We start from the raw sequence: 17,731 nt of genomic DNA on the forward strand, positions 1-17,731 counted from the left end.
CCTTCCCTTCCCTTCCCTTCCCTTCCCTTCCCTTCCCTTCCCTTCCCTTCTCCTTCCTTCATTTTTGAACTGCTTGGCATAGCTGTCAGTATGCCAAATGAGTACATCCCTTCCATTCTTCCTCCCTATAACTTAGACTTCATCCTCCATTACACAATTTTAATATACTTTAGGGGGCGTAACAGCATCTTTTCTCATTGGCAACTAGTAGATAGATTCATATGTATATGCCATATGCTATATATTCTAGTCCCCACTAGTCAAAATCACAACTGCTGAAGTGAAAGACAGCACTTGCAAAGCTATACCTAGAGAAGTGGAGATGGAAAGAGAGGAGATTAATTTCTGACAATTAACTCATGGCACATATCAGCCCAGAAAGATATTTTACTGTATATTTTGAAACTGGCCTCATTTAATGCTTTTGTGAGAGAACATTCTGCACTTGGCTAAAACAGTGAGTGATTTTTGCAATGCACCAGAGCAGTACGTTAATTCTGTGCAGTTAGTTAAATTCTGGGAAGGACATCAAATTCAGTAAATGTTATGGGGGATTTTCTCCCATGAACACAAAAAATCAGTGCTGCTTCTGCAATACATACTTAGTGTCATTTAAGGGTACTATCATCTTTCTGTCAAGTTCCCTGCCTACGCTGTCTTTTCTTCTTGCTATCCTCAGAGATGACCCATTATCTGTTTCCTGCTATATGACACTTATAGAACCTGAACAGAAAATCAAAAGCAAGAAATGTGTTATTGCTGAGGCACTGCTGTTTTTCAACTTTTCTCTTGTTTTTCTGTTGCAGACAACAAGGTGCTGAAAAGCATCATTTGCTAGACAGGAAAACATGAAGAACAGACATCTCATCTACATTTTTACAGAGAGTAAACAAGTAGGACATTGACGTAAAATGGGTATTAAACTTCCCACTCCTTTCTCCCCCTCCACATGCTTTATTTGCTTTTTTATAAGTAGTTAACTCTTTGAAAGCCTGAGTATCTATAATTTCCTTCTACTTCAGTCAAAAAGCTGAGCTGTCATTTTTTTAGAAAGTATAGTGCAGATGCTGTAGAAGAGGTGTAGTTTCTTGTATCTTAGTGCTGCCTGGAACTTTGAGGGGCTAGGCCACAAGAAAACAACTGCAAAATTTGTAGAGTGTTTTACAGTGGCTTTATCCTGTGGCACATGCCTTACATTACACCCATCAATGTCCTAATTCAACACCAACCCCTGCTGATCTTCAGTTTTGCGTTTGGACATTTAACAAGGATTGAATCCTTGTTACCTGCCTTTCTCTTGCCCACCTCTGTAGGCAGTGCTTCCCTGCTCCTAGCAGCATATTCATTGATATTCAGAGGCTAGGGCAGAGACAGAAATCAGTCTTGCAGTGCATAAAAAGAAAAAAATAATTCTGGAGAATATTGTATAAATTCACTCATTTTTGCAATAATTCAATTTGGTGCATGCTTGAGAGAGTCTGAGCCAGGAAACTGAATAAGCTGCTACAGCCATGACAGGTATATTTGGTGCAATGGAAGTAGCATGACTAGGCTCTATTACAGTAACTAATGCAATTCCAGAAATAACCTGTATGGAACATATTGCTTCTGCTGAACATGTCAGGAAATGGACTTTGATTGATGTTATTGTAACACAAAACCACATACTTAAACTTTTTAATTATGATGACAGCGTAAAAGTGTAGAGGGTGCTCACTGACAGTGTTCATTGCCTTTATAATTAATAAATGGACATTGCAGATTAATCCTGCATGCTGTTCATGTTTAAGTATTCTTTCTAGTTGCTGCCATCAGCATATATACAAGCAATAAGGCATGACAGGGGGCCTGGTTATCATCACCTCTGGGGTGTTAAGAGGCATCCTCCAGGGGAGTGATCTTCTCATGATAACCACACCACCTGGAGTTACCATATTACAGCTATAAAAAATGTATTAGTGTAAGAGAAAAACATGTACATTTGTGATAGAGGATGAAGTTAGGAGTTCAGAGGGCTAAAAAGCATTATTTGGTTTGCATCTCTGCAGCTCTATATGAGAATATTCACCAGACGATGGTAATACGTAATAGTCACTTTTCCATGGCAACACCCGTTTCCAGCATTTGCCATTTCTTTTTTTTTTTTTTTTTTTTTTTTTTTAGCAGCTCTGTATGATAGTCAAGAATGAAACAAGGATGACACATACACCAGAGGACAGAAAGTGAGTTAGTCACATTACCTCAAATTGCCTTCTCAAAGGGAATATCTCAGTTGGCAGAAGATATCCCAAAACACATTTTTTCAAACTAAAAAGAAGGGAATCACAAATCAAATTAGATAAGTGTCTATAATTTTAAATTTTAAATAGGCTAATTTCTCCTCAGCAATGCATTTAGAATACATTTAATTTGAATTTATCAGAAAACTATGGAATGAAGTACATGGCAATACAATAACTCATTGTCTGCTGTTCACTACGGTAATGTAACAAACTGTTATCTCGTACTCTAATGACTTTGATGTTAATGGAGTCATGTGCTCTTCCTGACCTCTTCTGAATTGGATGGATTTATATCTGTATTCACTGTCCTTCTGGTTTTCTGCTTCACTCTCAACTTTCCTAATAACATTATTATCTTTACTTCTGTTTAATTTTCTCTTTAGAAGGAGGGAAGATTTTATTTAAATGAAGAATTTTAGTTTTACACTTGTAAGGATAATTTCTTTTAATCAGTAAATTCTGAAGAAACTGGTCCATTACTGATGGTGTGACCATCTATTCCCAAGAGTATTTTTTTTTTCACAGAGGGTTTATCTACTTAATGAAACTTGGCTGGCCTGTCACCCAGAGACAGTTATAAAAAATTTTCTGTAGTACTCTCCTTTCGCCTACTTTTCTGCCTGTTGCCAGTCTGATAGCACCCTTAACACGTGGTGGGTGTAAAGACAAACTTTCCTCGAGCTCTGTAGATGGTTGGAACTATGTACACACCCATGAGAATGTGGTCCAGAGAATAATAAGTGGCTACAAAGTACAGAATGTTTTCATTTACTGTAGTCTTCTGCTCACTGTATGTTCATCTCGATTAGTGAGTGCACAAACAGCTAAGGCATCCCTGGGGGCAGGGAAAGCATGAAAATCATTTGCTTGAGCAGAACCTATTATATGCTTGGAGTACAGCTTCAGTGCATAAAGAATAGGAAGCAATTTAGGTTTATTTTTCATGAGTCTACAAGGCACTTTGAAATGTTACCTTCCCAATCTAAATTCAAAATATCTAAGCTCTGTGTGCACTGTGAGATGGCACCAGCTCCTTTCAGGCATCAGCTTATGGCTGTCATGGTTCTGGCCTGGTTCGGCCTAGTTCCGTGACTAATGGGGCCAAGGGACCCACAGACCTACAGCCTGGAAAAGGGGGGAGGGGGAAAGGGGGAAGACAGGGAGATGGGCCCAAAGGAAGAAAACAGCAGCAACAAGTTAAGGGAGAAAACTAATTTACTAAATATGATAGTGGAATGTGAGATAACACAATATAATACAATATAATTGGAACTGAAGCTAATAAATCAAATAAATGAGAGAGTGTCCAAAACCGAAGGCGTTATTCTAATGCTGTAGGCGAGATGGCCAACGAGGAGAAGAACCAAAAGGGCAAACACATCTTTTGCAAAATTACATTTGGTTTCTTAGGAAGTTGTAGGGAGAAATTTGTGAAGATGTATTTTTGCAGATTTTCGGTACTGTGAGAATTTCCTAGGATATTGTCTGTGTCTGTTAACAGCTAATGCAAAAGAGTAACCGTGTGACTATTTTAGCTTGAATTGAAGAGCACAGCTGTCATTTACACCAGTTAAGAAATGCAAGACAAAACTATTCTTTATGGCTTGATTCGATTCACCATTCTAACTTAGAGAGTGAAAAACAGAGATATAAAACAGTAAACCAGAATAATTCCTCTGGAAATTTGCATTATTATCTCTTGCTGACCCCACCAATTTCTCTATTGGAAATCTAACCAAAAGTAAATGCTGTTCAGCATCATCATGCAACTTCCACTGCTGTGATCAGGATTGGAAGAGGGATGGAACTAAAGATATGAGAACTGTAAGATTGGTCCTGACAGGGGTTAAATGAGCCTGCAGCTCTCTATAGGGGAGAATGCATCCACAGGAACACGTCCACCTGTTCAGTTTTTCAAGATAGTTGTACAGCAGATGTCCCTTATCACTCATGTCTAAAGGAATAATTTGTTTTAAGTTTTGGAAGTTACTATGCAGGAGACTTGTTTTTTCTGCTTTCCTTCTAGATACTTACAGAAAAGCTCTTTTAGACTTTCATGTAGTCACTTAATGTTATTCCTTTTTTTCCATAATTTCATCTTCTAACTGCACAAAGATCTCTGCAGCGTGGTAATACATTAACTGCTTCCTACAGGGTGGTGAAAAGTAGTACTCTGTAACCAAATGTGATAAATTACTAATGCCAGGCAATGATCAATGTATGCTTTTTTTTCCCCCGCTATTATACTGTTTCACTTTTGTGTGTGTGTGTGTGTGTGTGTGTGTGTGTGTGTGCGCACAAAAGATAATATAGACTTGCAGACTGTTGCCATTAAATGCCACTACAGAGACAAAGGAAAGATAATTTACTGCATGACATATTTGCCCTTCCCAAATTTTTAGGTTGACTGAAATTATCAGTTTGTGTGATTCTTTTTTCTGCCATTTTAATAAGCTCCTTAAATGCAGACTTGTCCTGTGAAATGCCATTTTGTTCAAAATCTGTCACTTTTAGCTTTCACATTCTAGATGATATGGTGCATGAGTTCTGCTGGGTGAGTTTTCCTCATTGTGTGCTGCAGCTCATGGTGAGCTTCACAGATCTTGAACAGCTTTGCCTCTGATGGATGTTAGTACATTTTCTCAGTGGCTGACTTTTATTAGTTTCAAAAGATAACAGTCTATGTAGCCACATGTTCAAGTATGTATGTTTGTGAAGGGCATCATGACGAAAAATTGGAAATCTCCTGTTCTTCTTGGTCAGATTATGTCCTTCAGAATATTACTTCTGTTTACTAATATTTAATGCAATAGTGAAACTGCAGAAAGCCAGAACTGCCTCTCTGACTTAAAGATAGGAAGAGATATCATTGAGTTCATTCAAATTCTGTGAATTTCAGTGCCCCACTCTGCACAAAGAATAATATCATTTAACTCCAATTTTTCAGATTTTTAAGGAAACTACCAGTAAGTTTACTCCAGTGGAATGTCTGAATTCCTTTGTTATACCTGAGCACAGGCAGTTTGGTGGAAGGAGGAACCGTTTCAAACAGCATATGCTGCTGGTGGATCAGTCCTGTGTCAAAATAGGATCAGGGTATGCTTCCGATGGAGACTGAAGTGCGAATAAAACTGCAGGACAGGAGCCATTTAATATGCACAAGAAAATTGCTTCATATTCTTGAGCACCATCTGCTGGCATTTTCTCATTTAACCAGTATTTACATAAATGGAGGAATCTCTATAGAATGTTTCTGAAAGAAACAGGAACAGAAGTCTGCAAGAAAACAAAATCTGGAGATGTTCCTTAGTTATGCTTGGAAAGTGATTTTTGGAAGACCATGGTTGGAAATATACAAAATGGAAATTTTGTATACGTGTATTAATGGAAATGGATTTCAAAGAGCTTACCAAGTTACTGTATGAAAGAGAAGACTTAGTTAATGATGCTGAATGCATCACAGCAATTTTCACTGAGATGTGCAATGCCTAGAATAGGGATTTTGGCATCAGCTTTTTTTTGTTGTTGTTCAGCAGCAGGTGAGATTTGTTAGCATCTCTAGCCAAAATTGTCCAAGACCAAGGAAAAGGAAGGAAAAGAGTTTTGTTGTGAATAACTTAGCAGTAATGGTGCAAGATTTTTTTAAGACAATTATTAAGCAAATGTTCAGAAAAAAAACTGTGAAAAGGACAACAGGAGAGAGAAAGGAATGAAGAAGGTAGTAATACTGACCTGTCTTGACTCTTTAATGCATGGATACTCAATATCCACTTGTGTTCTCTTTCAAAGCCTAAAAATACAGCATAGTTTCTGAAACAAGTCTGAAGAGATCATTCATGACAAATGCAATAATAAATCATGTAAAAACACCTAATCATGCGATTCCTGGTTTAGACTTATTTGTTTGCTTTGCTGAAAAACAAAGCAGCCATTGGATACACAGGGAAGCCCAGAAAAGGAGTATTTCTAGATTTCAGAAAAGTAAGCTGCTGATATGTGTATTTGTGTATATGGTTATCATTTCCGTATCTTTAACATCTTCAAAAGTTGTGAATGTTATTCTGTGCTGTGTGGTGGTATAAGGATTGTTGGATAGCAACTGATGTATACTGTATTTAGGATTTATAAAAATTAAAAGGAAAAGTAAGGAACAAAACACAGTGAATACTGCGTCTCAAATAAGCCAGAGATCAGCGAAGTGGAAGACATGTTGCTTTGCCCTCCCCTTTCTCTTGGAAGCTTTTCACAGATAAAAAATGAAAATGTTGAAATTTGTCAAAGATATTGAAGACTACAACATATGAGGCCGTCATAGCTCAAAAATATTTTTCAGATGTCTTTGGAGAACATAATTTCTAATAGAATACATATACATTAGGAAATAAAATGTTAATGCAAAATACAAAACCACTATCAATAATTTTATGATTGTGATATATTTTTTTTAGAGTATACTTATTTCATTTTCATGGAGTGTTTACTTCTAAGAGTTCAGTGCTTTTCCTGAAAGTAATATCAGTAGTAGCTTCAGTACCACAGGTATTTAACTAATAATGCAACTATATTCACCATTTAAAAAAATGTTATTAAACTATAAGAATAACCAGATCTATGCACTATATTCTTATTTGTCCAGACATGGCATTTGCTGGTTCATATGCCTCTTACAAGATGCGTGCTTGCACATTTTTATCAGTCTGATGCAGCTAACCACCAAAATATATTTTCCATTGACATGGAGAATACAATAACGTGTTAAGTCTAAGCTTCATAATCTCTTTTAACCTCAGAAAAAAATGCTCCTAAAAACATTAGTAAGTACATTCAGACTAGTTCATTGTCTATCAGAAACCAAATTATAACTGAAATTTAGCCTAACTTTCTCTCCTTTTGCTTTCTTGTGTAGCACATCACTGTGGAGAGCTGCGGCAGTTCAACTGGTGATTAAGTTTCAGCTAAATCTTTAATTTGAATTCAAATCCTTCCCACACTTTTTTGTACATTTTTAAGTGAGTAATCTTTTCCTCAGTTCTGAGGGGTGAGAAAAGTACTTACACATTACAATTTTTTGCATATATGGAGAAGTGTGGAAGGGTACAGACTGCGTCAGTATTGCTTATAATACTTATTACTATTAAGTAAGGGATATTGAACTCTGATGCTTTTAGCCTTGAGATAAAACTGGCTTCAAAAAACAGTTTATAATATTCTGTCCTGGGAGATATATACTGAGATGTTAATGAAATAATATAAAAAAAGGCAAGTAGATTAATATTCCCGCCACTCCTGAACTTCTTAGTTGTACTATGCACTTATTATATTCTTTACTCATTTTTGCCTAACCAATGCACAGCTGCAGAGCTACTGTGTACCAGTTTTCTTGGTTCTGAAGGAACACCAATTGATTGTTACAAACGTGGCTTTTCTGTGAGGAAAAGGAAGACTTTGCTAAATGGTATTGATGGATAATAACTGCTTAAGTAGATATCGTTAACGACTTGGTGTGCATTATAAAGTTTGCATTCAAGACACATGAAATTGCAGTAAATTAATGAGCTTGAAATCAAAGCAAACAGAAAACAGAGGTAAAAGAGAAATCAGATTTCCATTAAAAGATTCAAATTAGCGAGGTTGTGAGACAAAGCTAATGTAAACTGATGTAGAAGTGTAATTTTCTTCCTGAGCCAAAATGTGGACTTTGTGCCACATTTTCTCCTCTTAAGACAGAGGTTAAGCTGGACTAAGGTAGACTAGGCCCTCTCCTGACCCAAGCCACATAGGAGTGCCCCACAAGACTGCTCAGAGTAACAATTTTTCACAGGTGAACCAGAGGTTCCAGAATCTGTTTTTTCTTCTTATCTGAACAGTATAGCTTATAACCTTATGGCAACTTCAAAGACATTTTGCAAGCAATAAGGATAGCTTCTCAACTGCTGTTCAAGGTTAGGCAGAGAAACCTTTTCCTGACTTGGCAGTTCTAAGGCCTACAATTTTTCAGTTTCTACTCATCAGAGCAACTCTAGAAAAGCTGCATGTTTTCTCACCAGTTTAAAAGTTTTCTCCCTAATTGTAAACAGTAAATAGTCAGAGAAAATAAAACAATTTAATGTTGGACCAAAAAAAAAAAAAAGAAGAAGAAGAAAAAAAGAAAAAAAAAGAGACATTACAAAGTGCCAAACGGTGGCAAGTAATACTGCTGAGTATTGCCAGCACTATAAAACAACACTTAGAAGTTACATTACAGAGCCAAGACTGTTGTGGACTGATTGAAAGTGGTTGCATTAATGAGAAGCCTCGTGATATGTGTCTGTTTTATGTGAGGCAAAGACCAGACTGAAGCTCAAGATTACATCCTTTTAGCTTGTCACACTCCCTTCTATCTGCTTACATAGCTGACTAATCCCCTTTCTCAGTTTCCAAAACCTCATCCAAACTACTGAATACAGTGTTTAAACCAGGTGTCATAGACTAGTCATGTCCACCTGATCCAGCAGTCAGTCACAGGTCTCCCCTGGCTGCTGCCCTCTGCAATCCAAAGCAGAAATCTTTATTGTGTGTATACACACAACAAGTGCACACATTATGTGTTATGTGGGGGTTTTAGGTTGGTTGTTTTTCAGTTTGAAGTGTCCAAAATACACAGCAATTGTGTCTCTAAGCTGTGGAGGTGAGCAGTGGCAAATCTTTAAGCTGATGACCAATTGGTGCACCCATGAAAAAGTGCCAGTCTGATCAGTGCTGTGGGACACATATAAGCGAGGCAGAGCAGGTCAGCACAGGACCTAGTCCACCTAAGTCCCACTTAACCTCTATGTTAAATATTTAATAGGAATTGAAGTGGCACACAGACCTCACTTTGGCACTTGCAGAAAATCATATTTCTAAACTGGTTTATATTATTTTTGTAGGAGTGGCTGGTGCAGGATGTAGCCCACGGAGTGGGTACACTGTAGAGGACCAAAGGAAGGTAGCTGCTCTGGGATGAAAGTTTAATCCTGGTTCTTGAAGGAGGAAAGGGCTGGAGTGGAGATCCCACGCCTTGTGCTGACGAGGATCCTAAGAGGCTTGTAAGATAGGAAAGCGTTCCAGGGCCTTAAGTCCATCTGATTTGTGAGTTGAAAGGCCAGAAACAGGAAAAGGAAAGACTCTGCCCACACACACAGTACCCAAACCCTTCTCTTACCTCTCAGACTCCTGGTTCTTCCTGGTTCCCCACTCCTAGATCTAGGGCAGCGGCTCAACTGCATTTCCACCTGTCTTATCCTTCAAAGTACTGCCTCCACCTCCACTGAAAAACCAAATTTTCCAAGTGTCTGTGATCTGCTTCAGGAAATCAAAGGTTTACTGGGGAGGAAAGTTAAGTTTTCTAGCTCCTCTGCCATGGCCTGGTATGCGTGCCTACACTCCTCCTCTCCCAAATCACTGATAGTTACTGAGTAATTTGTGGCGTTCCTCTCTCCTCTTATGGGAGGCAATGAGGATCTCCCCAAGCCTGCTCAGGTGCCAGCAGGCAATATTCCTGTCTTACTATCTGGGTTCAATGCACAATTGGAAGTATATTTGCCTCTGAATTTAACAGGCCTTGAAAGCCACCAGTGCTCTTTGGGTTCATAGGAGATGTTACTGGTAGAGTTGTTTCCTTGGATTCCTTCAGTAGAAACGCTCCCTTCCCCCCAGCAGTAATTTATGAAGTGAGAGGGAAGGGAACTGGTTTTATGCTACCAATTTAATGTTAGTACAAAGCCTTTCTAGCAAAGATGCATTACTGTGGAAATCTGGGATTTAGTGGGTCTATGAGACTAATCTTGTGTGCAGTGATTCATGGGTAGTCCATGAAAGAAAGGCAGCTCTGCTATGGTGAAGTAAGTTCAAGGCTACTGCAAAGAGGGAAAGAATAATCTTGTCGGGTGAGAGAAGAGCAATGAACTTATATCAAAGAAAATTCAGACTGGATTTTAGAAAAACCTTTCTAATGATAGAACTGGTGAAGCACTGTAAAAGATTTTCTGGGTAGGATATGGAATCTGCAGAGCTGGAAATCTTTAAGAACTGATGAGAAAAAAATCTATGAGATATAGCGTAGATGAAGGTTATCCTGCCTTGGCATAGGATAAGCTAGATGACTAGGTGAATGTCCTGTAGACTATTTTTATCTAAAACTGTAGAATTTATTGCATGGCTCTTGACATTTTATGTGTTACTTGTAGTACCAAGTTTTGGAAATGAGTATTACAATCACTTAACATGAAAATATAGTTTGTAACTACTGTGATTGTGCAGATGAATTTCAAATTGTGGCCAAACTAAAATAAATTAAAATAAGTGCAAAATGAGAGAGATTTTAAGCCAGGCCTGTGATGAGTGAATGCTTCATACTGACATAACTAGAGATGTCCAGAAGACAGGGTAGAGGGACTTCTCATTGCATACTGTCATGAAACTCACATTCCAGTACGAACTAAATTTTACTGGAGGCTGAGATTTTTAATGCTTCCCACTGCCTGCAAAACATGGAAGCAGTTTTATATGCATGTTTATTTATCCCCTTTTACCGGGAAAATACTTTTACAGCCATTACAGAAGTGCTGTAGAGAGTTTAATATAATTGAAATGCTGTAGGCAGGGGAAAAAAGTCATGTTTTGGAGGTGGAGTTCCCAAAGGAAACTGAGTTCTGGCTCCAGCTACATTTTCCTGTTAGAATCTTGCTTTTTAGATAAATCTCAGACAGGAGTTTTGAAGCTGAAAATAGAAGCAGATGATGAAAATAATTCTAATCACTGAAGCAAGATATAGAAACAGCAGAATAGGAAAGTGGTCCTAGGTGAAGATAATAAATCCATGTCTGACAGATAGATACACCGGAGTGTACAAATTATATGCTTTTATCCAGGGAGAATTTTTGAGCAAGATTAGGGTTTTAATGTGATTGCCTTCTTGTGACAATTGGAAGGAACTGCATTATTCGTTGCAGTGAGGGGGCACTGAGCTGAGGTCACCGAGTGTTCTCTCTTCCACTCTGCACTTGAATCACCTTAGGTAGCAAATTGCATGCTCTACTTTAAACAACAAAATAGAGGCAAATCACAATAGCTGAAAAAGAATGGAGGTGTGTACAGGCTCTTCTGACTTCAGATGAACGGTGAATGTTGTGATAAGGGAAAAGAATGGCTAAAAGACTGAAAGAAATAAAAACAATATATCTTATTTACATTTGTTTGTGTATTTTAAAATACAGTTTCTTTATTCTCAGGTTATTGCTGTAGTGTATGTATATGTAAGTTGCCAAAATATAACAACATAGGAAGTGCATCCCCTCCCTCCTTCCCCCGTACCCTCCATTTCAGCGATTAAAGTACTTTGGGTACTTTGATGTTTTAAATTCTAATTCCTTTGTTGTGATTTTTATGGTGGCTTTGAAGGTTACCTTGCAGCTTTTTTGTATTTTCTTTCCTAATAGTTTTATCAGAGCATGCTTCTATTACAGCTAAGGCACTTAAAGGAAATACATTATTTAAAAGTGAAATGGAAAGAGAGAAAATGTAAGACTACAGTGCATTTTTCTTTGTCATTTGGAGACATAATAGAACAACTCAGAAGATGTAAAAATAAAATTATTATGGGAAACCATGGGAAACCTGGCTTATCTGCTCGCCACATCCAGATGTGGTTCTTCCACCTTTAACTAGCACAGGCTGTGTTTTCAGAATACAGATTAGAAGGTAGCTTATACCTATGTATTTTAAAGGGGAAAAAGCAAGGCACTGATTTAAAAAAAAAAATGGCTGAATAAACCTTCTTCTTCTGTAAGTGGGAAAGGGTCTTTCTTTTTAACTGCCTCCATTCCATGCATTTATACTATGCCAACCATTCTCAACTCAATTCACTTTATTATGATAATAATTGTTCTTTATTGCAGCAACATCTAAGGATCTCAAATAGGGTTCAGGACCCTATTATTTTAGGCACCATCCATGTGCATAATAAAACCAGCTCTTCTGTAAAGAGCTTATGATCTTGACATATGACAAGGCTCAACAGTAAGCGAGAACAAACAATTGCAGGGGAGGGATGGAGGGGAAGCTATCAAGAAAGCCAGTGCACTGAGTGTGCTAAGTAGCACTGTCTGAACGCTAAATGATTAGCTATTGTCAAGGGCTTTGTATAATCTGTGGAAATAGTTTTCACTGTTCCTTCTATATCACTTCGTTTTCATTTTTTAAAATGCAAATGTGTTTGTTGCACCTCTTGAATAAACTGCCTGTGAGGGGAAAAAAAGACTGATATGGAATATAGTCTCTAAGAAAAAAAAAAATAGAATTGGTGAGTTTGGCTCCAGCTCCACCTGATACCAGTAACTGAGTACATTTAGAAAATGTTTTAAGTTCTTTAGTCTCAAAAGGACCTAAAGGAATTTGGAATTACTTTTGCTGCTAATACTTTTACCATACATCTACTACACGTTAAACAGGTCTGAGAAAATAATACATGTATGCACAGTTCAACCTATTTGTGGGTGAATACTGTTACTTTTTTCCTTGTGTACATTTTTAAAATAGTGAACATGGTAATTTGATTGCATACTGAAAAAGGGGTGGAATCACTTTCCTTACCTAAATTGTAGGTTCCTTCTCTTTCTGTTCTTGAATGACGTGATCATAACATCCTTTCTCAGAAAGGAGTTTGTATGGATTTATTATAATACTCGTGGATGCTAGCATCCTGTAAATTTTCTGCTAGCCAATTATTATGTGAACATATCAGTGAGAATGGATGAAGTGTTGGCAGTTCCTTAGTTTAAGCTACTACATGTGAAGTTTTGGAAGCATTATTATTTGCTTCTTTGAAAGGGAAAACATAAGTGGTAGAAAATATATGTGGTACACCAAGCTCACTAATATGCTAAAAATATTTGACATTTAACAAAATGTATCCAGTTATTATTTACATTTCCATACAGAATTAGCATAAGATGACTAAGACTGGGATGGACTGCACTTCCTGGAGCAGTTTTGGTGATGCTTTGCAAATTACTCACATGCTGTGCTATTTGCATGGTGGGTCAGAAACGTCCCTAAACTTTGCTGTGCCCAGACAGTGCTAGCTCTTCTTTATCAGCACACATGTATTTCATCATCAAATCACCTGTGAGTAATGATGCTGTGAGTTTTTATGTAACACAGCTTATGGGATGGTAGAGGAGCTAGGCTTGCCTAAAATGTACATTCAGAGAGTTATCTCAGGTGCCTAATACTGAACTGTGCTGAATATTTGTTGGCCACAGAGCAGGAGGCCATGTGTCATCTCCAGAAGATGATGTCACTAGGAAGTGCTTGTTTCACTCCATCAAAGCCAAAGGGCTCCTTGGTAGCCTAGGACTTGTACCACTTATTTGGGTAAAATAATCAGAGATGAATCCCACCTCAGTGCTGCCTCCTTTGCAAGGATGTGATGAATGACAAGCAGAAGTTCTGTGGTGAAATTTGCAGAGGAGCACGAAGAAGTATGATGTGATGCCTAGTCTCTACTTCTCTATTTGGCAGCCACAGCTGCTTCTCTGCCCTCCTTTCTTATTCTCAAATGTAATCTTACTTCATTGTTAAATGAATTAATTCTACTGGCAAGGGTTTGTGCACATGTGGGGCAAACAGCCAGAGCACTATACAAGTCTTCTGAGAATTGTTTAAAGGAAGTCTAGCGAGGGATATGTATATGCCTTCTGCATTTTGAAAGGGTCACTTCATTAGAAGAAACCTTCTGAAAAGGATTTTTCTGGAAAACTGTGAAGCCTGGTGTCTCCATCTCTCTAGTTTAACATGCTTAAAAGTGTTAAATATATTAAGCTTAACTTTTGCCCTTTTCCTATCATTTCCTTCTGGCTAGCTCAGGTGGTGCCTTCTTTGACGTGATGGCTTCAATGAACAGTCAGAGTTTTTATTCACAGATGATGTGGGGAGCCTGAGGAACTAAGCCCAGCTGAGCGCTACATGAGACAGTGATATGTCTGAGAGGTAGGCATGCAACGGTAAGTCGAGCCATTGTTGTTTCACATTTAATCCCTTATACACATTTGTTTTTCTTATGAATTAAAAAAATTTTTTTGCCCCTCTGTAAAACGCAACCCTCTACCATGCACACACACACGTATACATACAGACACATACATAGATGCATGCACACATGCATATGACAGAGATCTCTCTGCACCCTGGAGAAACAGCAAATATTGTTTTCCTGCTACATTGATGTGCACTGCAGTCTGACTGTTATACAAGGTGGATTTTAAGAATTTGGAAGAAAAAATAAAACCTTCAGGATAAAAAGCAAGCACTTGATCTAGTCAGTGTCAATTAAAAGGGAGCTTCTGATGCAAATGCCACATCAGCACCAATTTTGTCACTTAAGAACTTTAAGATCAGAAGCAATTACCTTCAATAGCACCTTGTTTCTATGTGTCTACCCTTCATAGCCTTGGCTAGTAACTTGGCCTCCACCATAATTTACACTGACATCTAATTTCAGTGGATCTGCAAGCAATCTAACTGAAGATGGAGATACTGAAGAGTGAGGAGTACTGCTTTATCACTGCTGACATAAAGATTCATTATTTTTTGCCAATTCAGAAAGCGAATCTTATGGAAATGAAGACTTTTTGTGTGCGTATGTGCCTGTTTTGCATATCTCATTACTTGAATTATTTCTCGGTTTAGGCAAATGATTGCTGCCTTTAACTAGATGATTAAACACTCCAACATCTCACAAAGGGAAGAAAAAACAGCCAAGTACTACGAGCACTGAGTAGATTTACCATTTTCAAGTCTCTCTGCAAAATGAGAGCAAAAGAAAAAGAGTGCATTCATTGCTAATCATATTCTTTGAAGTATGGTAGAGACCTGGCAATTTTATATTGTGCATGAAAGTCACAGTATTAGACTAAGATTATTTTAAGAAACACTTTTATCATTTTCTAACTGACAGAAAGGGCAAGTCTGCCAGCCATGCAGCTTGATGTTTTCTCATGAAACAGTAAAAGAACCCCACAATGATGTGATTAACGACTTGCATCCATTTTCTCTGATCCCCGAACTTGAATGCAGAGAACAGAGCAGATCTCTGTGCTATTATCTAGCCCTCTATTCAGACCAGACTAATGCCAGCAGAACTTCTCTTGCAACACTTGTTCCCCAACCCAAGGCATTTGCATATCACAGAGAATAAGGTTATGTAACACAGTTGTTGATTTTGGTGTTGTAAAGCGCTGTCAGGGTTGTTTTTGTCACAAACTGCATGGTTTTAGAGTAGATGTTATGAAAGTGCATGTTCTTGCTAGTAATTTTACAGTATATGAAACTGCTTAATTTTGTAAATCCATAATTAGTAAGGGAAATACTTGCAATTTTTACATAGGCATGTACCTTTTCAGTAAGTGTTCTGTGGACAGTGAAACAAGACAATTGTCGCAAAAGACAGCTCTTGCTTCTTTAATTGAAAACACAATTGCCCTTGCTTACAGCTCTGTTTCCTGGACTGTTTTGAGACTGTTGTAGGTCACTTTGATACAAACTCTTGCAGAACAGTTGCAAAAGCCATAAATCACACAATTAGGTGCCTTTTGCTTTTGGTTCGTTTCCTTAAGGTCCACCAGAGAAAGTGACCTGTTTTGAATTGAGCCAAAAAACAGAGTACCTGAAAGCTGAAGGACGTTCAAATCTGACAAGCATTGCATGAGGACTATAATGCTGAGGGCAGTTTACTTGCTTAGCACCTGACTTACCACTTTTGTCCGCTCACACAAAAATGATTGCCAAAAGGGAGAGAAAAATACCTGCAGTTTTGAAGGAAAATAAACATGGAGGGGAAAAGTTTCTACTGATTCCCATTACAAAAGTAATTGGCTGCAGGTTCTGAAAGTATAAACCAGTCCGATGAAGATATAAAAAAAGGACAGCTTTACCACTTCAGTTTCTTGCTGCTTTTCCGTGATGGGAACTAGAGTTTTTTCCAAGCTACACCTGAGGTACAGAAGTTATAGCAAAACAAATAAATACCAATGCATATAAGTATACAAAACTGTGGCAGTCAGATCCCTGAGCTCCTAGTAGTTAATCTTCTACTGTAACGCAGCTGAACTGGCAGAAGAGGGAATGCATTTAGAAAGTTCAGGCATTTTTAATCCTGCTACAGCAGGATTAAACTATACATTAAACTATTAATACTAAATTACAGGGAAAAAGCACTGATTTGATCAGAAGCAACGCTTTCCCTACAGAAGGTATCAGTTAAGCCAGCCCTAATTAACTTAGTCAAAGGATCAGTAAATAAACTCAGATAGCATCAGTTAGATGCCCAAACCAGGGGCACGTAGGATAAAAAAAAGTCTTAATTTTCAGGATGTGCTTTGATATTCTAAACATTATCTTATTTATGATGTAAATGCTATAGGTATGAAAACCTAAATGGCATCAGTCCTGACCACACTTTTTCTATGTACCTTTTGGAGGGTCAGGAAGTCAGTCACAATTATGTGACATACTCAAAGTGGTGACAAAACACATCCCTCTCCCTGCCCACTACCTCCACAATCCTCACCCAAGGAAAAGTGCCAAATAGCCTCACTCGTTTGTGAGACTTCACTAACCAGGACCAAAACGCTCTCATGTTTCTTTAGTGAGAGCTTCTTCTGGGTACAAGGCAGCCTTCTCAGGACTGAAGATATCAAAGCAGAGCAGAGAGCAGTGACCATTTTATCTTCTTTACTCAGTTTTTTACTCAGTTACAGAAATGGAGGTCCTGAGAGCTCTGAAGGATAGCAAGGTCTTTACATTATTCTTCAGTCTTTCCCTTTGCTTGTTAGCTCTCCATTGACTTCTAATAACCTTTCTGAGCCACCAATTGATTCGATTAGAACAGGAACTCTCCACACAAGATTTTCATGGTGCTTGGGATATAAGCTTAAGATATTCTTATAATAACAGTTTCAGAGGATTTAGACGTACACAAAATGTCTTTGAGCTTTCTAGGCAACCAGACTTAATCTACTAGCTCCCTGGAATTCTTAGTATTCAAAGATTTTGAAGTTGAAAACTTCAGCTACAGATATATTTTTCTGTGTGAGTAAATTTTTGTGTAACTTTATTTAAATCAGCTGTTATCACTTATTTCAAGACTATTTTGTGTAATTAGCTCTTCAGTGCCAAACCAAAGATGACATGACATTTCTTACTCCAAAGACTGTGGATGAAGAAACTTGTCAAGCACAATATACAAAAACATCTGACTTTTTTATTTTCTTTACTTAATTCTAGATATCGCTTATTCTCCACAAGAATAAAATGAAATCTTTGTCTGTATACAAATCTGATTAATGGGTTTTAGAAAAATCTGCCGTTACCAGTCTTTCCTCAAAATCATAGAATCATAGAATTAGCTAGGTTGGAAAAGACCTACAAGA

The 17,731-nt window shown here is 37.8% G+C and overlaps 1 long non-coding RNA gene across 2 annotated transcripts in view; it reads left to right on the forward strand.

The window, feature by feature from the left end:
* LOC110396463 overlaps positions 1-17,725 on the forward strand; it is a 54,348-nt gene extending 36,623 nt beyond the window's left edge. The window contains exons 3-4 of one of the 2 annotated variants that reach the window (XR_002436982.1): positions 14,164-14,305; positions 14,803-17,725. This is a non-coding gene — a long non-coding RNA (uncharacterized LOC110396463). The remainder of the gene's footprint in view (positions 1-14,163; positions 14,306-14,802) is intronic. The other variant, XR_002436983.1, reaches the window with a different exon arrangement.

The sequence above is a fragment of the Numida meleagris genome, chromosome 3, assembly GCF_002078875.1.
Source record: "Numida meleagris isolate 19003 breed g44 Domestic line chromosome 3, NumMel1.0, whole genome shotgun sequence".
Lineage (NCBI taxonomy): Eukaryota > Metazoa > Chordata > Aves > Galliformes > Numididae > Numida > Numida meleagris.